This window comes from Triticum dicoccoides, chromosome 6B, assembly GCF_002162155.2.
Source record: "Triticum dicoccoides isolate Atlit2015 ecotype Zavitan chromosome 6B, WEW_v2.0, whole genome shotgun sequence".
In the NCBI taxonomy this organism is placed as follows: domain Eukaryota; kingdom Viridiplantae; phylum Streptophyta; class Magnoliopsida; order Poales; family Poaceae; genus Triticum; species Triticum dicoccoides.
This window is the reverse complement of record NC_041391.1, coordinates 190,852,458-190,879,440: the sequence shown is the minus strand read 5'-3', so window position 1 is coordinate 190,879,440 and position 26,983 is coordinate 190,852,458.

Genomic DNA, 26,983 nt, shown 5'->3' with positions numbered 1-26,983 from the left:
CATATATTCTAGCAAGTTCCGCTTTTGCTGATTTTACTCTGATGCTTACGGTTTTCCTATTATATCTACACTATGATCTGTGTAGCTGCTTTGTGTCGCACTAGCAGTAGTCGATTCTTGAAGCTAAACAATGGAATGACTTACAAAATTGGCGCCAAGGCATTGAGTGCCATTATGGATGCAATGAAACTCATACGCTCCCCACCTGTTGATTCTTGTTCAGAATATGATCCTAATGACTATTCTAACCTCGAGGAGTCAAAGGCAGATGGCCTGTCCCGTTCACCCATCAAGGTGCCTATTCTAATTTGGCAAGGTTTTATTGATTGCGCGTATCTTTCATATGTTGTCTTGCATTTCTTCTACTTTGTTGCACCGCCATCTGCTTAGTTTACTCATCATATATGTCGAGATGCCATGCCCATCCCTTATCAATACATATTCCATCTGTCATCATACCATGTTTTTCCACTCAAATGTTGTTCTTGTGCATCAGACATCAAAAAGGAAGAGGGTGATTGCCGAACCTGAAGGAGCACCAGCAAAGTCCTTGAAAAACGTGGTGGTGCCAGAGAAATCACACAGCTCCCCACTTATATTGGTTGTACAACCAGTGACACAAAACGTAGGACCGACTCCAGCAGACTGTACCCATACTTCACTGGCCACACCACTAGCCCCACCACACAGGACCTGCACTCCAGCAAAAGGTATACCGATTTCAGTTACCATAGCACCAGCCGTACCACAGAAAGATCCCACTCCAGCAAAAAGTACAGCAAGTCCACCGGCCAAAGACCTATCCCAGCTGTAGAGACGGCCAATTCCTATAGATTGGAACCCCATTCCAGTTATTCCCAGTTTAAAAGATAATGCTTTCAATGTTGTTAGGGACTATGTGCATATATTCCCATCATGGGAAGATTATAGTGAAGACAAACACCATTTTCACATCTTCCTGTCCAACTTACGTGTAAGTGCTATTATTCATGGTTATTATTTTCCTGTTTTCTGCTGATTGAACACATCAATGATTTACATTACATTTTTGTAAGTAGACGAGGGTTAGTCTGGATAGTCATGACGAGCAAAGCTTGCTTGTGCTTTTTAAGGAAGCATTGCAGCAGTAAAGGTGTTACCTGAGGAAATCACACTTTGATGGCAAGTCTATAAACGAATTTCTGGTGAAGTCTCCTGTGCTAAATTTAGAAGACATTGGATGGAAAAACCTTGTTATGCACTGGTCTCGTTCCCAGGATGAGGTACTGTCTATGAAATCACATGACAATTTGAACTTCTACTTTTCCGCATGTGCCTTATGGATCTTTTTTCAGGAAATCAGCTCAAAGAAGAATTCCGATTTGAAAAGAATGACAGGATATCACAAATATGTTGCCCGCTGCTTTGCTCTTGTTAGTACATGTTGTCATGTATCACTTTACTTGCATACATACCTGGTTCATTATGTGACAACAATATGCATGATAGCTTGCTTATCAATTGTTCGCTCCAAATTATCTGATCTGTATGAATGGTTACATTAGTGTAGAATATATCCAATGCCAATGAATTTTTTTAGCTCTGCATTGTTCTTGTAAGTACTTGCTGTCCTTTATCAGTGTACTTATATTGATAGGTAGTTGTTCATGTACCATCACTCTATAGCTTATTTTCCTTTGCCCTCCATTTTCTACACATCAGATCTATATTTACTCTTACCATAAGATTGGATAACACCGATGGTACTGAAGAAGTTTAGCTCTGCATTGCTCTTGGCTGTACCTTTTGCCTATATCGCTGTACTTACATTTATAGCTACTTGGTTATGTAGCATCACTCTTCATCTTATCTTAAATATTATCCATTTTTCTTATATTATCACATCTATATTTACTCTTGACAAAATGTAGAATAAAGGCAATGCTTATGAAGAAGATTCTGTGGTAAACTTCTTGAAATGCCCCCCCCCATCAGCATCGACAAGGGCTTTATAGAGCCTGTCTTCACCAATAATGTAAGTTTGTCCTTCTCAAGCCTTCAAACTTTGCTGTGTATATTTGGTTAGGCATGACTACAACAGCTGTTTATTTTTGGTGTTTGCATCAAATTGCATGTTTAAAGTTTATTATGTAGTTGATAAACAAAAGTTTGTCCTTCTCAATTTAAGTTTTCAGTTGTACAACCAAGTTCCTTCTTAATACCATGTAAATTAGACTATACATAGCAAGTGATCTTCTTTTGCACTGCATGTATGCTTCTGTTCTTGATCTGTAATCCAGTGGTGTGGTGAACCTACCCACTACAGCACAATGTCATATTCTGCAATGTCTTAACTATGAACAATGTCATATCATTCTATTATCATTTAAACCGTCTCTTTATTTGCCAATCTAAAATGGGATAAATTGACAACACACTAACCATTGATACCTATGAGTTCTTGATCTGTAATCTAGTGGTGTCATGAAGCTGCCAACTCCTTCACAATGTCTCCTGCCATGTCTTGACCTGAACAATACCATATTGTGTTAATGCAATTTTAAACTGTGTCACTTTATTCGTTAGTAAGAAATGTGATGAATTGCCAGCACTGATACTTATATGTGCAAAACCTGTCATCTGTCTGCTTGTTTATCTTTCAGAGTGAGGAGGATATAAGTGTTAAACAAGCGCAGTCTCATCAGCTTGCTCAGCTGCTTGCGCTGCAGCTCCCGAGCAAGGATAACCTTGCTTGAACTCTATTCTAGTGCTGTCGGTTTTGTATATTATTCTGTCGGCGTGTTTATTTGCACTGGTGGCGATCTTTGATGCCCAGTGTATGTAATCTGCTGGCTGCTTGTGCTTTATTATCATAGTGGCGAACTTTGATGCCCAGTGGATGTAATATGCCGTAATTTCTTTATTGTATAGTCTAGTTTTTTCTTATTCACGATACTGCAGTTATTTTACTATATATATATCATGTCTTCATAGTAAACCGGCCAAACCATAAAATTAAGGTACATAATCGGGCCGTCATGCAATCACTATGTATGATCCGCATCATGGGCCCCATCATCTTGGTCCGTTAACAGGCCTAAATGTAAACTGGCCCACTAGTAGATTCAAGCTTTTAATAGGCCGAGTAAACCGCCGGCCCTATTTTCGCAAGAAAACTCAATGGGCTTTTAGGAGGCTGAAAAGTAGGTTCGGCCTGAAACGTGCCGAACAGCTCACAGGCCGGTAGCAGCCCGAAATGGACCCCGGCCCATGATTGTGCCAATCAAATCATGGGCTTTTAACAGGCCAAAATTGTCTCGGTCCTTGTTTGGCCCAATCAGATTATCGGCTGTGAGCAGGCCGGATGCAAACCGAGCTGTAGTTAGGACCAACTATATGACTGGCTTTTAATAGGCTGAAATAATTATAGGGCCGAAATGTTAAACGGTCCTTTAACAAGCCAAAACTAATATCAGGCCGAATTACTAAATGGGCCTTTAGCAAGTGGGCCCAAAAGCATAACATCCAGTTGACAGGCCGAATCTGATATGGGCCATAATTTAGCCCAAAGCCTCTTAATGGGCCGGACCTGATCTGGGCCGTAATTTGGCCCAGAACGTGGTAGGCTTTTAACGGGTCAGATCTGATATGGGACATTATTAGGCGCGGAACGTGGCAGGTGCTACGTCTTGTGCTTGCATTGGTTTTCCTCGAAGAGGAGAGGGTGATGCAGGAGAGTAGCGTAAGTATTTCCCTCAGTTTTTGAGAACCAAGGTATCAATCCAGTAGGAGGCTCCTCAAAAGTCCCACACACAAACACAAACAAATTGAGAACTTGCAACCAACGCAATAAAGGGGTTGTCAATCCCTTCACGGCCACTTGCGAAAGTGAGATCTAATAAAGATAGTAAGATAAGATAAATATATTTTTGGTATTTTATAATATAGACGCAAAAAGTATAGATGCAAATAAAAGTAGATTGAAAGCAAATATGATAAGAGATAGACTCGGCGGCCATAGATTTCACTAGTGGCTTCTCTCAAGATAGCATAAGTATTACAGTGGGTGAACAAATTACTGTCAAGCAATTGATAGAAAAGCGCATAGTTATGAGAATATCTAGGCATGATCATGTATATAGGCATCACGTCCATAACAAGTAGACCGACTCCTGCCTGCATCTACTACTATTACTCCACACATCGACTGACTCCTGCCTGCATCTAGAGTATTAAGTTCATAAGAACAGAGTAACACATTAAGCAAGATGACATGATGTAGAGGGATGAACTCATGCAATATGATATAAAACCCATCTTGTTATCCTCGATGGCAACAATACAATACGTGCCTTGCAACCCTTTCTGTCACTGGGTAAGGACACCGCAAGATTGAACCCAAAGCTAAGCACTTCTCCCATGGCAAGAAAGATCAATCTAGTAGGCTAAACCAAAATGATAATTCGAAGAGACTTGCAAAGATAACTCAATCATACATAAAAGAATTCAGAGAAGATTCAAATATTATTCATAGATAAACTTGATCACAAACCCACAATTCATCGGATCTTGACAAACACACCGCAAAAAGAGTTTACATCGAATAGATCTCCACAAGAGAGGCGGAGAACATTGTATTAAGATCCAAAAAGAGAGAAGAAGCCATCTAGATAATAACTATGGACCCGTAGGTCTGTGGTAAACTACTCACAACTCATCGGAGGGGCAAGGATGTTGATGTAGAAGCCCTCCGTGGTCGATTCCCCCTCCGGCAGAGTGCCGACGAAGGCTCCAAGATGAGATCTCCCGGATACAGAAGGTTACGGTGGTAGAAATTGTGTTTCCTCTTGCTCCTGGATGTTTTTGGGGTACGTAGGTATATATAGGAGGAATAAGTACGTCGGTGGCCGCCCGAGGGGCCCACGAGACAGGGGGCGCACCCTACAGGGGGGACGCCCTCCTATCTCGTGGAAGCCTTGGCTGCTTCTTGACTTGCACTCCAAGTCCTCTGGATCACGTTTGTTCCAAAAATCACGCTCCCGAAGGTTTCATTTCGTTTGGACTCCGTTCGATATTCCTTTTCTTCGAAATACTGAAATAAGCAAAAAAACAGCAATATGGGCTGGGCCTCCGGTTAGTAGGTTAGTCCCAAAAATGATATAAATGTGTGAAATAAAGCCCATAAACATCCAAAAGGTGTAATATAATAGCATGGAACAATCCAAAGTTATAGATACGTTGGAGACGTATCAAGCATCCCCAAGCTTAATTCCTGCTCGTCCTCGAGTAGGTAAATGATAAAAAGAGAATTTTTGATGTGGAATGCTACCTAGCATAATTCATAATGTATTTTTCTTTATTGTGGCATGAATGTTCAGATCCAAATGATTCAAAATAGAAGTTCATATTGATAAAAGAAATAGTAACACTTCAAGCATACTAATCAAAGTAATCATGTCTTCTCAAAATAACATGGCAAAAGAAAGTTCATCCCTACAAAATCATATAGTTAGGCTATGCTTCATTTTCGTCACACAAAGTTGTTCCCAACTTCTATACCCCCGATGACAAGCGCAATTGTTTCATACTTAAATAATCTCAAATTTTTTCAACCTTCACGCAATACATGAGCGTGAGCCATGGATATAGCACTATGGGTGGAATAGAATATAATGATGGGGATTGTGTGGAGAAGACAAAAAAGGAGAAAGTCTCACATTGACGAGGATAATCAACGGGCTATGGAGATGCCCATCAATTGATGTCAACAATGAGGAGTAGGGATTGCTATGCAACGGATGCACTAGAGCTATAAATGAATGCTCAACAAAAGAAAACTAGTGGGTGTGCATCCAACTTGCTGGCTTACGAAGACCTAGGGCATTTGAGGAAGCCCATCGTAGGAATATACAAGCCAAGTTCTATAATGAAAAATTCCCACTAGTATGGAAAAGACAACTTATGAGACTCACTATATGAAAAACATGGTGCTACTTTGAAGCACAATATATGAGACTCACTACATGAAGGACAAGGTGCTACTTTGAAGCACAAGTGTGGAAAAAGAGATAGTAGCATTGCCCTTTTTATTTATTTCCTTTTTTTTCTTTTTTTTCTTCTTTTTTTCTTTCTTTCTTTCTTTTCCTTTTTTTTCTTTGGGCCTTTCTTTTTTTGGCCTTTCTTCTTTCTTTTTTCTTTTTTTTGGGCAATTCTCTAATAATGATGATCATCACACTTCTATTGATTACAACATATGAATTACAACTCGAAACTAGAACAAGATATGACTCTATATGAATGCCTCCGGCGGTGTACCGGGATGGTGCAATGAATCAAGAGTGACATGTATGAAAAATAATGCATGGTGGCTTTGCCACAAATACGATGTCAACTACATGATCATGCAATGGCAATATGACAAAAGTAAAGTATGTCATGATGATGATGAACGGAACGGTGGAAAGTTGCATGGCAATATATCGAAATGGCTATGGAAATGCCATAATAGGTAGGTATGGTGGCTGCTTTGAGGAAGATATAAAGAGGTTTATGTGTGATAGAGCGTATTGTATCACGGGGTTTGGATGCACCGGTGAAGTTTGCACCAACTCTCAAGGTGAGAAAGGGCAATGTACGGTACCAAAGAGGCTAGCAAAGGCGGAAAGGTAAAAGTGCGTATAATCCATGGACTCAACATTAGTCAAAAGAACTCATATACTTATTGCAAAAATTTAGAATTCATCAAAAATCAAGTACTATGCGAATGCTCCTAGGGGGATAGATTGGTAGGAAAAGACCATCGCTCGTCCCCGACCGCCACTCATAAGGATGCACAAGCCAGGTACACTTCATGTTTCAAATTTGTTACACAACTTTAACCATACGTGCATGCTATGGGATTTGCTAACTTCAACATAAGCATTCTTTAAATTCATAATCACCCAACTAGCATGACTTTAATATCACTACCTCCATATCTCAAAACAATTATCAAGTATCAAATTGATCATAGCATCCAATTCACTTCCTATGATAGTTTTTATTATACCCAACTTGGATGCCTACCATTCTAGGACCAACTCTATGACCATAGCAAATACCATGCTGTTCTAAAAGACTCTCTAAATAATATAAGTGAAGCATGAGAGACTAGAAATTTCTTCAAAATTAAGACACCACCGTGCTCTGAAAATTATAAGTGAAACTCTAGAGCAAAAACTATCAAGCTCAAAAGATATAAGTGAAGCACATAGAGTATTCTAGCAAATTCTAATCAAATAGGCTTCTCCCCAAAGGTGTGTACAGCAAGGATTATTGTGGTAAACTAAAAAGCAAAGACTAATATAATACACGACGCTCCAAGCAAAACACATATCATGTGGCGAATAAAAATATAGCTCCAAGTAAAGTTACCAATGAACGAAGATGAAAGAGGGGATGCCTTCCCGGGGCATCCCCAAGTTTAGGATTTTGGCTATCCTTGAATATCTTGGGGTGCCATGGGAATCCCCAAGCTTAGGCTCTTGCCACCCTTTATTCCATAGTCCATAAAAGCTTTACCCAAAACTTGAAAACTTCACAACACAAAACTCAATAGGAAATCTTATAAGCTCCGTTAGTGAAAAGAAAACAAAACCACCACATAAGGTACTGCAATGAACTCATTCTTTATTTATTTTGGTGTTAAACCTACTGTAATCCAACTTCTCTATGGTTTATAAACTAATTTACTAGCCATAGATGCATCGAAATAAGCAAACAACACACGAAAAACAGAATCTGTCAAAAACAGAACAGTCTGTACCAATCTGTAACTAACGCAAACTTCTGGAACTTTAGAAATCCTACCAAAATAGGAAGTCCTGGAAAATTTGTTTATTGAACAGAAGCAAAAATAATCAACGCAAAATCATGTTCCTGTGATTTAACAAAATTATATTCGTGCGTGCAAAGTTTCTGTTTTTCAGCAGAATCAAATCAACTATCATCATAGGTTATCCTATAGGTTCTACTTGGCACAAACACTAATTAAAAGATAAAAACACATCTAAACAGAAGGTAGATGCAAGAATTTTTACTAAACAGGAGCAAAAACAAAAAACATAAAGAAAATTGGGTTGCCTCCCAACTAGCGCTATCGTTTAACGCCCTAGCTAGGCATAAAGGCGAAGATAGATCTAACGAGTGCCATCTTTGGCACTAAATTCATAAGTAGCCCGCATGATAGATTCATAAGGTAATTTGACTTTCTTTCTTAGAAAGTGCTCCATGCCTTTCTTTAATGGAAATTGGAATCTAATATTCCCTTCCTTCATATCAATAATCGCGCCAATCGTTCTAAGGAAAGGTCTACCAAGAATAATAGGGCAAGAAAGATTGCAATCTATATCAAGAACGATATAAGCCACGGGCAGCAAATTTCTATTTGCAACAATGAGAACATCATTGATCCTTCCCATTGGCTTTTTAATGGTGGAATCTGCAAGGTGCAAATTTAAAGAGCAATCATCAAGATCATGGAAACCTAGAATATCACATAAAGTTTTTGGAATCGTGGAAACACTAGCACCCAAATCACACAAAGCAAAACACTCATAATCTTTAATTCTAATCTTTATAGTGGGTTCCCACTCATCATTAAGTTTTCTTGGTATAGAAACTTCCAAATTAAGTTTTTCATCATAAGATTGCATCAAGGCATCAACAATATGTTTGGTAAAAGCTTTATTTTGACTATAAGCATGAGGAGAATTAACAACGGATTGAAACAAGGAAGTACAACCTTTTAAAGAACAATTATCATAATCAAATTCGTTGAAATACGAGATAGTAGGTTCAATGTTATTAGAAGTTGAGGACTCTCCAATCCCACTTTTACCAAATTTAGCATCAAGATCTAAAGACTCCGAATTTTTGGGACGCCTTTTAGGCAAAGTTGATTCATCATCAGTCCCATAATCATCAAAATTCATATTGCAAAACATAGATCTAATAGGAGACGCATCAAGAACTTTAAGATCCTCATCATTATTTTCATGGAAACTAGAAGAACACGCTTTTATAAAGCTATCTTTCTTAGCACGTAATCTAGCGGTTCTTTCCTTACACTCATCAATGGAAATTCTCATTACTTTGAGAGACTCATTGATATCATGCTTAGGAGGAGAAGATCTAAGTTTAAGAGAATCAACATCAAGCGAAAGTCTATCAACGTTCCTAGCCAAATCATCAACTTTGAACAATTTTTCGTCAAGCAAAGCATTAAAATTCTTTTGATAAATCATAAATTCTTTCACACTATTCTCAAAATTAGAGGGCATCTTATTAAAATTACCATCAGAATTATTGTAGGAATTTCCATAATTATTAGAGGAATTACTAGGGAACGATCTAGCATTAAAGTTTCCTCTATAAGCATTGTTGCCAAAACTATTCCTACCAACAAAATTCACATCCATAGATTCATTATTATTCTCAATCAAAGAAGACAAAGGCATATCATTGGGATCAAGAGGAGTATTTTTAGTAGCAAACATCTTCATAAGTTCATCCATCTTTCCAGTCAAAACATTGATTTCTTCTATAGCATGCACTTTTTTACTAGAAGATCTTTTCGTGTGCCATTGAGAGTAATTAGCCATAATATTATCAAGAAGTTTTGTAGCACCTCCTAACGTAATTTCCATAAACGTGCCTCCCGCGGCCGAATCTAAGAGATTTCTAGAAGCAAAGTTCAAACCGGCATAAAATTTTTGTATGATCATCCATAAATTCAAACCATGAGTAGGGCAATTACGAAGCATCAATTTCATTCTTTCCCAAGATTGGGCAACATGCTCATGATCAAGTTGTTTAAAATTCATAATATCGTTCCTAGAGTGATAATCTTAGAGGGAGGAAAATACTTAGCGATAAAAGCATCTTTGCACTTGTTCCAAGAATCAATACTATTTTTAGGCAAAGACGAAAACCAAAGTTTAGCACGATCTCTAAGAGAAAACGGAAATAACTTCAATTTGACAATATTGTTATCCGTATATTTCTTCTTTTGCATATCACACAAATTAACAAAGTTGTTTAGATGAGTAGCGACATCTTCGCTAGGAAGGCCGGCAAATTGTTCTTTCATAACAAGATTCAGCAAAGCGGTATTGATTTCACAAGACTCAACATCATTAAGAGGAGCAATCGGAGTACTAAGGAAATCGTTATTATTGGTATTCGAGAAATCACACAATTTGGTATTATCTTGTGCCATGGCAACAAGTAATCCAACACACAAGCAAACAGAAGAAGGCAAGCGAAAAAGAGAGGAGGATATTGGTAAGGAGAGGGCGAATAAAACGACAAGGGTGAAGTGGGGGAGAGGAAAAGGAGAGGCAAATGGCAAATAATGTAAATGCGAGGGAGACGGGTTTGTGATGGGTACTTCGTATGTCTTGACTTGAGCGAAGACCTCCCCGGCAACGGAGCTAGAAATCCTTCTTGCTACGTCTTGAGCTTGCGTTGGTTTTCCTCGAAGAGGAGAGGGTGATGCAACAGAGTAGCATAAGTATTCCCCTCAGTTTTTGAGAACCAAGGTATCAATCCAGTAGGAGGCTCCTCAAAAGTCCCACGCACCTACACAAACAAACTGAGAACTCGCAACCAACGCAATAAAGGGGTTGTCAATCCCTTCACGACCACTTGTGAAAGTGAGATCTAATAAAGATAGTAAGATAAGATAAATTTATTTTTGGTGTTTTATAATATAGATGCAAAAAGTAAAGATGCAAATAAAAGTAGATTGAAAGCAAATATGATAAGAGATAGACCCGGGGGGCATAGATATCACTAGTGGCTTCTCTCAAGATAGCATAAGTATTACAGTGGGTGAACAAATTACTGTCGAGCAATTGATAGAAAAGTGCATAGTTATGAGATTATCTAGGTATGATAATGTATATAGGCATCACGTCCATAACAAGTAGACCGCCTCCTGCCTGCATCTACTACTATTACTCCACACATTGACTGACTCCTGCCTGCATCTAGAGTATTATGTTCATAAGAACAGAGTAACGCATTAAGCAAGATGACATGATGTAGAGGGATAAACTCATGCAATATGATATAAACCCCATCTTGTTATTCTCGATGGCAACAATACAATACGTGCCTTGCAACCCTTACTGTCACTGGGTAAGGACACCGCAAGATTGAACCCAAAGCTAAGCACTTCTCCCATGGCAAGAAAGATCAATCTAGTAGGCCAAACCAAACTTATAATTAGAAGAGACTTGCAAAGATAACTCAATCATACATAAAAGAATTCAGAGAAGATTCAAATATTATTCGTAGATAAACTTGATCATAAACCCACAATTCATCGGATCTCGACAAACACACCGCAAAAAGAGTTTACGCCGAATAGATCTCCACAAGAGAGGGGGAGAACATTGTATTGAGATCCAAAAAGAGAGAAGAAGCCATCTAGCTAATAACTATGGCCCCGTAGGTCTGTGGTAAACTACTCACAACTCATCGGAGGGGCAAGGATGTTGATGTAGAATCCCTCCGTGGTCGATTCCCCCTCCGGTAGAGTGCCGGCGAAGGCTCCAAGATGAGATCTCGCAGATACAGAAGGTTACGGTGGTAGAAATTGTGTTTCGTCTTGCTCCTGGATGTTTTCGGGGTACGTAGGTATATATAGGAGGAAGAAGTACGTCAGTGGCCGCCCAAGGGGCCCACGAGACAGGGGGGCGCTCCCTACAGGGGGGCGCCCTCCTATCTCGTGGAAGCCTTGGCTGCTTCTTGACTTGCACTCCAAGTCCTCTGGTTCACGTTTGTTCGAAAAATCACACTTCTGAAGGTTTCATTCCGTTTGGACTCCGTTTGATATTCCTTTTCTTCAAAATACTGAAATAGGCAAAAAAACAGCAATATGGGCTGGGTCTCCGGTTAGTAGGTTAGTCCCAAAAATGATATAAATGTGTAAAATAAAGCCCATAAACATCCAAAAGGGGTAATATAATAGCATGTAACAATAAAAAATTATAGATACGTTGGAGACGTATCAGCATGCTGTTAATGGACCGGATCAAATATGGGCCGACATTTGGTCCAGAACATGGCAGCCTGTTAACGGGCCGGCCTACTAGTGTCCTCAAAATCTTGTGGGCCTTCAGCTGGGCCGGCCCATTATGGTCGGCGAAATCTCGTGGGCCTTTAGTTGGGCCGGCCCATTATGGTCCGCAAAATCTCGTGGGCCTTTAGCTGGGCCGACCCATTATGGCCCGCAAAATCTTGTGGGCCTTTAGCTAGGCTGGCTCATTATGTCCTGCAAAATCTTGTGGGCCTTTAGCTGGTCCAGCCCATTATGATCATCAAAATCTTGTGGGCCTTTAGATGGGCCGGCCCATTATGGTTGCAAAATCTTGTGGGCCTTTAGTTAGGCTGGCCCATTTAAACTTTATGGGCCACTTTTTGGGCCGGTCCACGTGTCAACATATCATTGGCGCATCTCGCCCATTGGATGAGTGACACCTGTGCCAACGCGGAGCTGACACGTGTTTCCTCCAGCCAATGATGATTTTACACGTGGAAAATCCCCATTGGTCCGGGCTATTAATGGGTTATCGGATCCAGAACCGGACCCGATATCTTAAAGGCGTTCCGTTACGGTGGATGCCGCGTGTCGGTCACCCTTGACGAAATCACTTCCGTGATGCGTGATTTACCGTCATGGAAGTGGACACTTCCGTGATGATAATTTTGGTAATGTCATGGAACACTTGTACGCCAGCACAGGTATGACTATCTTTATTCTGTCATAAAATCGTCATGGATGTACATGCATGACAGAAAACGTGACCTACTGTGACAAACACATATCATCACGGAAGTGTATTTTTTTGTAGTGTGAACTAGAGTTTAGCTCATGTACTTCCCCTTGTGGGACTCCTCTTGAGAGAGAGAGAGAGAGATAGAGAGAGAGAGAGAGAGAGAAGATTCCATTGGAGCTCAAGGCCTCCATTGGAGAAGATCCTAGTGGATTCAAGGCCCCTATATGGAAGATCCATCTATGGATTCAAGCCTTCCTTGTCCTAGGACTTGGGGAAGAACGTTATTTTGTTCCATCTCACTCATTGGATGATTTGGATCATTGATCTATCTATGTGTATCTTTATTTGCATCTATGTGTGTTGATTTGTGTTTCGCATCACGATTCCCCTCATGTTTCCCCTCGTGTTCTTCGTGTTCTTACTTGAATACACCTCCAAGTGATGAAGATCGGGTCACGATAGGGTTTTCCATACATCACCATAATCGGTGTGCTTCCAAACAATGTCATCAACCACATCGTCGAGTAGATGGAAATTGTAGATGCTTGCCTAGAGCTGAACGAATTAGTGGAAATGCGTGAAGGAGAAGGTTGCGACTCTCTTGGTTTTGGAAATCCAGGAGTCATCTTGCAGATCTTCTCTAATCTTCCATTTTTTCCTCGAGGATGTATCATAGATGAAGGGTGCAATGTCCTTGGGCTTCCAATCCTACACCCAAGGGCCTTCCCTAAAGGACGTGCATGCATTGTTGCCAACGGTAATGGTTGTGAAGGGGTAGAACAAGTCGTAGTCCTCGTCAGCACAAGGGTTTCCCAAACCCACCCACATTTTTGCTGGCTCCTTCCATTCTAACCAGAGCCATCTCAATCTCAGTGCCCTCACAAATTTCTCCGTGTTAAGCACACCGAGACCCCCATATTTTAGTGGTCTACACACCATGTCCCGGTCAACCTTGCACATGGCACTGGTTGTCTTGTCTGTTCCCACCAAGAGGAAGGCCCTCTGGAGCTTGCTGACGCTCTACAGGGTGGGCAGTGGGACGATGAGGGGGGTCATGGAGGAAACAGCTTGAGAGGATAGGACCGGCGTGACAAGATCTGCCCTCTAGTGATGTTTTGGCCATCCCAAGTGACTAACCTAGATGCCACCTTGTCCTCTAGATATTAAAAATCCACTTGCGTTAGCTGCAACACGAAGAGCAGAAGCCCCAAATACTTGATGGGGAAGGAGGCCCGGGTGACTAGAAGGGACTAAAGGATGTGCTGCAGGTTGACACTACCACATTGAATAGGGACAACAGAGCTCTTGAGGAAGTTGGTGTGCAGGCCCATAACATTCTCTAAGAGGCGCAAGATGCAGGAGAGATTGTTAATGTCGCCTTTGATGAGCGCCAGGAAGACCACCACATCATATGTATAGAGGGATGTGCGAAGGGCAGCGGCACATCAACGTGTAACAACCCTCTAATGGTGGTGATGACCCACAAGTGTAGGGGATCTATATTAGTCCTTTCGATAAGTAAGAGTGTAGAACCCAACGAGGAGCAGAAGGAAATGACAAGCGGTTTTCAGTAAGGTATTCTCTGCAAGCACTGAAATTATCGGTAACAGATAGTTGGGTGATAAGGTAATTCGTAACGGGTAACAAGTAACAAAAGTAAATAAGGTGCAGAAAGGTGTCCCAATCCTTTTTGTAGCAAAGGACAAGCCTGGACAAATCCTTATATGGAGAAAAGCGCTCCCGAGGACACATGGGAATTATCGTCAGGCTCGTTTTCATTACGCTCATATGATTTGCGTTCGTTACTTTGATAATTTTATATGTGGGTGGACCGGTGCTTGGGTACTACCCTTTCTTGGACAAGCATCCCACTTATGATTAACCCCTGTTGCAAGCATCCGCAACTACAAAAGAAGTATTAAGGTAAACCTAACCATAGCATGAAACATATGGATCCAAATCAGCCCCTTACGAAGCAACGCATAAACTAGGGTTTAAGCTTCTGTCAATCTAGCAACCCATCATCTACTTATTACTTCCCAATGCCGTCCTCTAGGCCCAAATAATGGTGAAGTGTCATGTAGTCGACATTCACATAACACCACTAGAGGAGAGACAACATACATCTCATCAAAATATCAAACGAATACCAAATTCACATGACTACTTATAGCAAGACTTCTCCCATGTCCTCAGGAACAAACGTAACTACTCACAAATCATATTCATGTTCATAATCAGAGGGGTATTAATATGCATAAAGGATCTGAACATATGATCTTCACCGAATAAACCAACTAGCATCAACTACAAGGAGTAATCAACACTACTAGTGACCCACAGGTACCAATCTGAGGTTATGAGACAAATATTGGATACAAGAGATGAACTAGGGTTTGAGAGGAGATGGTTCTGGTGAAGATGTTGATGGACATTGACCCCCTCCCGATGAGAGGATCCATCGGAGCCCTAGATTGGTTCCGCCAAGGTTCCACCTTGTGGCGGCGATGTTTCTTCCCGGAAGCTTGCTTATGATTTTTTTTCAGGGTAAAAGACTTCGTATAGCAGAAGATGGTCACCAGAAGCCTGCCAGGGGGCCCACGAGGCATGGGGCATGCCTAGGGGGTAGGGCGCGCCCCCACCCTCGTTTACATGGTGTGGGCCCCCTCTGGTACTTTCTTCGCCCAGTATTTTTTATTAATTCCAAAAATAACTTTCGTGGAGTTTCAGGACTTTTGGAGTTGTGCAGAATAGGTCTCTAATATTTGCTCTTTTCCATCCCAGAATCCCAGCTGCCGGCATTCTCCCTCTTCATGTAAACCTTGTAAAATAAGAGAGAATAGGCATAAGTATTGTGACATAACGTGTAATAACAGCCCATAATGCAATAAATATCGATATAAAAGCATGATGCAAAATGGACGCATCAACTTCCCCAAGCTTATACCTCGCTTGTCCTCAAGCGGAAGCCAATAACGAAAAATATGTCCACATGTTTAGAGATAGCGGTGTCGATAAAATAAAATACGGACATGAGGGCATCATGATCATTCTTATATATATTGTCATATGATTTCTTATGCTCAAGTAGCAATCTATTCACAATGTCAAGTATGAATAAGAAACTTCGTTGAGAACCAATAAACTATGATCTCGGTCATTGAAGCAATTGCAATTTATCATAACATCGAAAAGAGTCAATATAAGAGCTTTTCAGCAAGTCCACATACTCAACTATCATTTAGTCTTTCACAATTGCTGACACTCATGCAATACTTATGGGTAATGAAGTTTTAATCGGACACAGAGAAAGATAGGGGCTTATAGTGTTGCATCCCAACCTTTTACCTCAAGGGTAATGTCAACAATAATAGTTCATGCTAACTTCCATCCAATTGGATATATATCTATATCAAGATCTTTCCAACACGAGGTGCTTGCCAAAGGATAAAATATAAAAGGGAAAGGTGAAGATCACCATGACTCTAGTAAAAGGTATAAGACAAAAGTAAAAGATAGGCCCTTTGCAGAGGGAAGCAGAGGTTGTCATGTGCTTTTATGGTTGGATGCATGAAATCTTAATGCAAAAGAACGTCACTTTATATTGCCACTTGTGATATGGACCTTTATCATGCAGTCCGTCGCTTTTATTGATTCCATATCACAAGATCATATAAAGCTTATTTTCTCCACACTAATAAGTCATACATATTTAGAAAGCAATTTTTATTGCATGCAACATGACAACTTACTTGAAGGATCTTACTCAATCCATAGGTAGGCATGGTGGACTCTCATGGCAAAATTGAGTTTAAGGATGATTGGAAGCACAAGTAGTATCTCTACTTCGTGCAAAGAAATTGGATAGCATGAGGGGGAAAGGCAAGCTTAACATGTTGGATGATCCATGACAATATACTTTATTTTATATATAAGAAAACATAACCCATTACGTTGTCTTCCTTGTCCAACATCAACTCTTTAGCATGTTATATTTTAATGAGTGCTCACAATCATAAAAGATGTCCAAGATAGTATATTTATATGTTAACACCTCTCTTTATTTATTACTTCCTATTAATTGCAACGATGACCAAAACTATGTTTGCCAACTCTCAACAACTTTTATTCATCATACTCTTTATATATGAAGTCATTACTCTCCATAAGATCAATATGATCTCTTTATTTCTTTTTATTCTTTCTTTTTCTTTTATTCCCTCAAGATCAAAGCAAGATAATCAAGCCCTTGACTCAACACTAATCTTTATTATATATAGCTCACGGACTTTATTACATAGAAGGATCATAAAAGCAAAACTCAAAACTAAATCATACCAAAACTTTATTCTACTAGATCAAGATATTACTAAAAGGACCAAACTAAGAAAAATGGTAAAGATAGGAGTGTGATGGTGATACGATACCGGGGCACGTCCCCCAAGCTTGGCAGTTGCCAAGGGGAGTGCCCATACCCATGTGTTTATGTCCCCTTCTTCGGAGGTGGTGATGATGGAGTTGTTGATGATGTAGGCTTGTCATCCATCTTCCAAGGCATAGGATCACCATCATAGAAGGATGATCGAGTCTTCGGGATCCTCAAATCTGCAGCCAAACTCATCCTCTTGAATCTATATTCATACTCATAGTTTTGGTTTTGCAGGTCATATATCTGGGCTTGGAGGTGCTCGATTTTCTCATGAATCTTGAAGATGGTCTCCCCAATGTTCTTGGCATCCAACTTATGGTTGTTGGTGAACTCCGCAATCATCATCTGTTTGGCATTGAGTTCGCGTTCCACCATCCCTTGGCACTTGAAAACTTGTTGTTCCATTGCTTCGAGTCTTGTCTCCACGCTTCCGGTCCTCCTTGGTCCCTCAACATCGCGGATGTGCAGCACCCCTCATGCATCTCAATGGTTTGAGGGTGTTGCCGCACCTCCGCGAGGTAGGGATTGATGACCTTCTCGAAAAACTTGTCCTTGGGGGCGCTTGAAGACATCATGGTGATCTAGATCTGTCAGAAAAAAGCTCGAAACAAAAACAGAGGATTTTGTTGTGGTACGGTGGTCAAAACCTTCGGGAGATCATATAATGAATTTTTACCGACCAAAAGAAGTATCGTGCAAGAAAACAGAGTCCGGAGAGCACACGAGGTGCCCACGAGGCAGGGGGCACGCCCAAGGGGGTAGGGCATGCCCTCCACCCTCGTGGATGCCTCGTGTACTTCCCGGACTACTTCTTGTTTTCTTATTTTCTTAAATATTCCAAAATGGAGAAAAAAATGCTATTAGAACTGTTTTGGAGTCAGTTTACTTACCGTACCACATACCTATTCCTTTTCGGAGTATGAAATGTTCTGGAAAGTGTCCCTTATGTATTCCTCCGGGGTTACGGTTTCAATACCATTAGTTTCAACATTTATTGGATTACCTGAGATATAATGTTTGATTCTTTGACCGTTCACCACCTTCGGATTTCTGCCTTCTAAGTTGTTAATTTTTATGGCACCGGAATGATATACCTCCTCGATAATGTAAGGCCCTTCCCATTTAGAGAGAAGTTTTCCTGCAAAAAATATTAAACGAGATTTGAATAGCAACACATAATCACCTACATTAAACTCACGCTTTTGTATCCTTTTGTCATGCCATCTTTTAACTTTTTATTTAAACAGTTTGGCATTCTCATAGGCTTGGGTTCTCCATTCATCAACTGAGCTAATGTCAAATAACCTCTTCTCACCGGCAAGTTTGAAATCATAATTGAGCTCTTTAATGGCCCAATATGCCTTATGTTCAAGGTCGAGAGGTAAGTGACATGCTTTTCCATAAACCATTTTATATGGAGACATACCCATAGGATTTTTATATGCAGTTCTATAAGCCCATAATGCATCATCAAGTTTCTTGGACCAATTCTTTCTAGATCTATTAACAGTCTTTTGCAAAATCAATTTATGCTCTCTGTTACTCAGTTCAACTTGGCCACTACACTGTGGGAGGTATGGAGATGCAATTCTATGATTAACATCATACTTAGCAATCATTTTACGAAAAGCACCATGAATAAAATGTGAACCACCATCAGTCATTAAGTATCTAGGGACTCCAAACCTCGGAAAAATAACTTCTTTAAGCATCTTAATAGAGGTGGTATGCTCAGCACTACTAGTTGGAATATCTTCTATCCACTTAGTAACGTAATCAACAACAACTAAAATATGTGTATACGCATTAGAGGAAGGAAACGGTCCCATATAATCAAAGCCCCAAACATTAAATGGTTCAATAACGAGTGAATAATTCATAGGCATTTCTTGACGTCTAACAATATTACCAATTCTTTGACATTCATCACAAGACAAGACAAACTTACGGGCATCTTTGAAGAGAGTAGGCCAATAAAAACCAGATTGCAATACCTTATGTGCAGTTCTATCTCCAGCATGGTGTCCTCCATAGGCTTCGGAGTGACACTTGCGTAGGATCTGTTCCTGTTCATGCTCAGGTACACAACGTCTAATAACACCATCTACTCCTTCTTTATAAAGGTGTGGGTCATCGGAGAAGTAATGTCTTAAATCATAGAAAAACTTTTTCTTTTGCTGGTATGTGAAACTAGGTGGTATAAATTTAGCAACAATGTAATTAGCATAATCAGCATACCATGGAGCAGTATGAGAAGCATTTATGACAACTAACTGTATGTCAGGAAAGCTATCATCAATAGGTAGTGGGTCATCAAGAACGTTCTCTAACCTAGACAAGTTGTCTGCAACGGGATTCTCAGCTCCCTTTCTATCAATAATATGCAAATCAAATTCTTGTAGCAAGAGAACCCATCTAATACGTCTAGGTTTAGCATCTTTCTTTTCCATAAGATATTTAGTAGCAGCATGATCAGTGTGAACAGTTACTTTAGAATTAGCAATATAAGGTCTAAACTTATCACAAGCAAATACAACTGCTAAAAATTCTTTTTCAGTAGTAGCATAATTTCTCTAGGCACTGTCTAGAGTTTTACTAGCATATTGGATAACATTTAATTTCTTATCAACTCTTTGTATTAGAACAGCACCTACAGCATAATCACTAGCATCGCACATAATTTCAAAGGGTAAATTCCAATCAGGTGGCTGAACAATAGGTGCAGAAATCAAAGCTTTCTTAAGTATTTCAAATGCTTCTACACAATCATCATCAAAGACAAAAGGAATGTCTTTTGTAATAGATTAGTCAGAGGCCTAGAAACTTAAGAAAAGTCCTTAATGAACCTCCTATAAAAACCGGCATGACCAAGGAAACTTCTTATACCTTTAATGTCTTTAGGACACGACATCTTTTCAATAGCATCATCTTTAGCTCTATCAACTTCAATACCTCTTTCAGAAATTTTGTGCCCCAAGACAATGCCTTCATTAACCATAAAGTGGCACTTCTCCCAATTCAAGACAAGACTAGTATCTTCGCATCTCTGCAAAACTCGATCAAGGTTGCTCAAGCACTCATCAAAAGAAGATCCATAAACGGAGAAGTCATCCAAGAAAACCTCAACAATCTTTTCACAAAAGTCAGAGAATATAGCCATCATGCATCTTTGGAAGGTAGCAGGTGCATTACATAAACCAAAAGGCATATGTCTCTAAGCAAAAGTACCGAAAGGGCAAGTAAAAGTGGTCTTTTCTTGATCCTCTTTTGACACAGGTATTTGAGAGAAACCAGAGTAACCATCTAGAAAGCAAAAATGTGTATGTTTGGATAATCTTTCTAGCATTTGATCAATAAAAGGCAAAGGGTGATGATCCTTTTTAGTAGGTTTATTTAATTTGCAGAAATCAATTACCATCCTCTAACATGTAACACTTCTTTGCGGGATCAATTCATCTTTATCATTAGGAACAACAATAATACCTCCCTTCTTAGGGACACAATGGACAGGACTTACCCACTGACTATCAGCAACAGGATAAACTATACCTGCTTCCAGGAGCTTTAGTATTTCTTTTCTTACGACTTCTTTCATCTTAGGATTTAATCTTCGTTGGTGATCAACAACTGGTTTGGCGTCTTTCTCCAATTTTATTTTGTGTTGGCATAGAGTGGGATTAATGCCCTTAAGATCATCAAGAGTATATCCAATAGCAGCACAGTGCTTCTTCAGAGTTTTCAATAATTTCTCCTCTTCCTGCTCTTAAAGGTTATTACTAATAATAACAGGATATATCTTCTTTTCATCAAGATAAGCATATTTAAGAGTATCGGGTAATGGTTTAAGCTCAAACACGAGATCACCCTAGAGTGGAGGAGGATCCCCTAGGATTTCAACAAGCAAGTTGTGTTTCAAAGTAGGTCCTTGTTTAAAGAATACTTTATCTATCTCACTTCTTTCATTCATAAACATATCATTTTCATGGTCTAGCAAATATTGTTCTAAAGGATCATTAGGAGGCATGGCAATAGAAGCAAGACCAATAATTTCATCCTTACTAGGCAATTCTTTATCATGGGGTTGTCTACGAAATTTAGCAAAATTAAACTCATGAGACATATCCCCCAAACCAGTAGTAACAACATCCTTTTTGCAATCTATCTTAGCATTAACAGTATTCAAGAAGGGTCTACCAAATATAATGGGACAAAAGTCATCTTGTGGCGAGCCAAGAACAAGAAAATCAGCAGGATATTTAACTTTCCCACACAAGACTTCAACATCTCTAACAATCCCAACTGGTGAAATAGTATCTCTATTGGCAATCTTAATTGTAACATCTATTTCTTCTATCTCAGAAGGTGCAATATCATGCATAATTTCTTTGTATAAGGAATGAGGTATTGCACTAGCACTAGCACCCGTATCACATAAACCATGATAACAATCATCTCCTATTTTAACAGAAATAATAGGCATTCCTACAATAGTTCTATGTTTATTCTTAGTATCTGGTCTAGCAATTCTAGCAGCTTCATCACAGAAGTAAATAACATGCCCATCAATATTATCAGCCAAGAGATCCTTAACCATAGCAATACTAGGTTCAACTTTAATTTGCTCAGGTGGTGTAGGTGTTCTAGTATTACTCTTACGAACCACAGTTGAAGCTTTAGCATGATCCTTTATCCTAACAGGGAAAGGTGGTTTCTCAGTATAAGTAGTAGGAACAATAGGATCATTATAAGTGATAGTCTTTTCTTCAACTTTAATAGGTACAACTACTTTACTTCAGTGGGTGGATTATTTTAAACCACTTCTCCTTAGGGAGGTCAACATGAGTAGCAAATGATTCACAAAAAGAAGCTACTATCTCGGAGTCAAGTCCATATTTAGTGCTAAATTCACGAAAAGCATCGGTATCCATAAAAGATTTTACACAATCAAACTTAGGTATCATACCTGACTCATTCCCTTTGTCAATATCCCAATCTTCGGGGTTGCGCTTAATTGTTTCTAATAAATCCCATCTGAATTCAATAGTCTTCATCATAAAAGATCCAGCACAAGAAGTATCGAGCATGGAGCGATTGTTGAGAGAATCGAGCATAAAATTTTTGAACAATCATTTCTCTTGAGAGCTCATGGTTGGGGCATGAATATAACATTGACTTAAGCCTCCCCCAAGCTTGAGCGATGCTTTCTCCTTCGCGAGGCCAATATATATATATATATATATATATATATATATATATATATATATATATATATATAAAATTACGATCACGATGAACAAGATGCATAGGATAAAACTTCTGATGAAATTCCAATTTCAATCGGTTGTAGTTCCATGATCCCACATCATCACATAGCCTAAACTATGTCAATGCCTCTCCCTTCAAAGATAAAGGGAAGACCTTCTTCTTGATAACATCCTCGGGCATACCTGCAAGCTTAAATAATCCACAAACTTCATCCACATAGATTAGCTGCAAATCGGGACGCAATGTTCCATCTCTTGTGAAGGGATAAGCTAGCAGTTTCTCTATCATACCCAAAGGAATTTCAAACAAAACATTTTCAGTATGTTCAGTAGGTTGAGGAGCAACTCTTTGCTCTACTGGTCGGGGTGAAGATACCCCGAACAAGCCCCTCAAAGGATTATGTTCCATAGTAACAAGTGAAAGTAAATTTCAGCACACTATATAAATTTTCCCTTACCAAGTTCCACTCACCAAAGGCGCTTCACTCCCCGGCAATGGCGCCAGAAAAGAGTCTTGATGACCCACAAGTGTAGGGGATCTATCTTAGTACTTTTTATAAGTAGGAGTGTCAAACCCAACGAGGAGCAGAAGGAAATGACAAGCGGTTTTCAGTAAGGTATTCTCTGCAAGCACTGAAATTATCGGTAACAGATAGTTTTTTGATAAGGTAATTCATAACGGTAACAAGTAACAAAAGTAAATAAGGTGCATCAAGGTGTCCCAATCCTTTTTGTATCAAAGGACAAGCCTGGACAAATTCTTATATGGAGAAAAGCGCTCACGAGGACACATGGGAATTATCGTCAAGCTAGTTTTCATTACGCTCATATGATTCATGTTACTTTGATAATTTGATATGTGGGTGGACTGGTGCTTGGGTACTGCCCTTTCTTGGACAATCATCCCACTTATGGTTAACCCCTATTGCAAGAATCCGCAACTACAAAAAAAGTATTAAGGTAAACCTAACCATAGCATGAAACATATGGATCCAAATCAGCCCCTTATGAAGCAACGCATAAACTAGGGTTTAAGCTTCTGTCATTCTAGCAACCCATCATCTACTTATTACTTCCCAATGCCTTCCTCCAGGCGCAAATAATGGTGAAGTGTCATGTAGTCTACGTTCACATAACACCACTAGAGGAGAGACAACATACATCTCATCAAAATATCGAACGAATACCAAATTCACATGACTACTTATAGCAAGACTTCTCCCATGTCCTCAGGAACAAACGTAACTACTCACAAATCATATTCATGTTCATAATTAGAGGGGTATTAATATGCATAAAGGATTTGAGCATATGATCTTCCACCGAATAAACCAACTAGCATCAACTACAAGGAGTAATCAACACTACTAGTGACCCACAGGTACCAATTTGAGGTTATGAGACAAAGATTGGATACAAGAGATGAACTAGGGTTTGAGAGGAGATGGTGCTGGTGAAGATGTTGATGGAGATTGACCCCCTCACGGTGAGAGGATCGATGGTGATGACAATGTCGATGATTTCCCCCTCCCGGAGGGAAGTTTTCCCCGGCAGAACAGCTCCGCCGGAGCCCTAGATTGGTTCCGCCAAGGTTCCGCCTCGTGGCGGCGATGTTTCTTCCTGAAAGCTTGCTTATGATTTTTTTTCAGGGTAAAAGACTTCATATAGCAGAAGATGGTCACAAGAGGCCTGCCAGGGGGCCCACGAGGCAGGGGGCGAGCCCCCCACCCTCGTGGACATGGTGTGGGCCCGCTCTAGTACTTTCTTCGCCCAGTATTTTTTATTTAATTCCAAAAATAACTTTCGTGGAGTTTTAGGACTTCTGGAGTTGTTCAGAATAGGTCTCTAATATTTGCTCCTTTTCTAGCCCAGAATCCCAGCTGCCGGCAGTCTCCCTCTTCATGTAAACCTTGTAAATTAAGAGAGAATAGGCATAAGTATTGTGACATAACGTGTAATAACAGCCCATAATGCAGTAAATATCGATATAAAAGCATGATGCAAACTGGACGTATCAGGTGGCCACCTGAAGATCTTTTGGAGCGGGTCGAGGGCAATGACGAAAAGCAAGGGGGGAAGTGGGTCCCCTGTCGTAGATCCTGCCCGTGCGTAGTAGGTTTGCTGGCAATACATTTAACAAGATGTAGGATGAGGAGGAGCAAAGCAGCGCAGAGACCCAGACACGGAAGATGCTTGGAAATACCTCTTTGGAGGAGGTCCAGGAGATATTCCCATCTTACCGAGTCAAAAGTCTTTTGGATGTCGAGCTTGAAAAGTAGGGTGGGAGTCTTGAATTTATGAAGCTGGCGTGCAAGGTTTCTCACATACATGAAGTTATCATGGATGCTTCTTGTTTCGATGAAAGCATTTTGAGCATGCAAAACAAGCATGTGCATGTGTCTAGAAAGCCTTGATGCGAGGATTTTGGCAATGATTTTGGCCACCACATGAATAAATAGATGGGGCAGTAGTTGGCGATATCCTTGACCCACTCCTTCTTAGGGAGAAGAACAACTATTGCGGAGTTGAGCTAGTTAACCGTTCACAGGTTGCCAAAAGAGGAGATCACCCTCATGATGTCGACTTTGATGATGTCCCAACACTTCTTGAAAAAGGATTCGGTGAAACCGTCCGGCCTTGGTGGCTTGTCGCTTGGCATTTGGTTAATGGCATCCCTAGCCTCCTACTCTGAGATGGGACCCCCCAAGAGACGTCAAGTCTTGGGGGTCCATGTCAAGCTCTACTTAGTTGAAGTCATCAACCAAAGCCCCACCTTTGCCCGTAATATCAAAAGAAATGCACGTGAATTATGTTCTCCTTGAGGTCGTGCTTAGTGACCCAGCCATGGTTATGTTTTATCCAATGGATGTGATTTTTATATGTCTCGCATTGACCTGATGATGGAAGAACTTAGTGTTGGCATCACCTCCTTAAGAAATAGAAATTCTTGCGCATTACTATTTTCATGCAAGCTCAAGCACAGCTAAAAAAATAACTCTCCTCTTAAGTCTAGAGCGGAGATCAGCCTCTGCACAGTGATAGGGGTGGTTGCTTGTATGCAATGTCGAGGTGAAGGATAATCCATAGAGCGACATGGTGATGGATTTTGGTGTTGGAGAACAGCCTTCGGCTCCACCAGGAGAGACGGTTGCCAACCTTTTTGAGCTTATAGTGAAGCACCTGGAAAGGCTCGCAGTGCCCAGAGGGCTCGCTCCAAGCATTGGATACCACCTCATGAACCCCAGCGGGGAGACCCAAAAGTTCTCAAACTTGAAGGTTTGCTGCCTCCTAAGTCTGATGGCCTCTTCAAGCAGCAGGGACAGTGGTCGGAGAGTGAGGAGTGTAGGGCATGCCAGTGAAGGAAATATGCCCTAGAGGCAATAATAAAGGTGTTATTTTATATTTCCTTTCTCATGATAAATATTTATTATTCATGCTAGAATTATATTAACCAGAAACTTGATACATGTGTGGATACATAGACAAAACACTGTGTCCCTAGTAAGCCTCTACTAGACTAGCTTATTAATCAAAGATGGTTAAGTTTCCTAACCATAGACATGTGTTGTCATTCGATGAATGGGATCACATCATTAGGAGAATGATGTGATGTACAAGACCCATCCGTTAGCTTAGCATATTGATCGTTCAGTTTTATTGCTATTGCTTTCTTCATGTCAAATACATATTCCTTCAACTATGATATTATGCAACTCCCAGATACCGAAGGAATACCTTGTGTGCTATCAAACGTCACAACGTAACTGGGTGATTATAAAAATGCTCTACAGGTATCTCCGAAGGTGTTTGTTGGGTTGGCATAGATCGAGATTAGGATTTGTCACTCCGAGTATCGGAGAAGTATCTCTGGGCCCTCTCGGTAATGCACATCATAAGAAGCCTTGCAAGCAAAGTAACTAATGAGTTAGTTATAGGATGATGTATTACAGAACGAGTAAAGAGATTTGCCGGTAACGAGATTGAACTAGGTATGTGGATACCAATGATCGGTTCGATCGATAAAGATCTTCGTAGAATATGTAGGAGCCAATATGAGCATCCAGGTTCCGCTATTGGTTATCGAACGGAGAGGTGTCTTGGTCATGTCTACATTGTTCTCAAACCCGTAGGGTCCGCACGCTTAACATTCGATGATGATTTAGTATTATATGAGTTATGTGATTTGGTGACTGAATGTTATTCGGAGTCCCGGATGAGATCATGGACATGACGAGGAGTCTTGAAATGGTCGAGAGGTAACGATTGATATATAGGACGATGGTATTCGGACACCGGAAGTGTTCCGGAGGGTATCGGGTACTTATCGGGTCATCAAAAGGTGTTTCGGGTACCCCCGGCAATCCTATGGGCCATATGGGCCTTGTGAAGGAACACACTAGCCCACAAGGGGCTTGTGCGGCTATAGGAGGAGGAGAAGGAAAAGGGGGAAGGGGAAGGAAAGTGTGGCTTAGGATTCCCACTTCCTT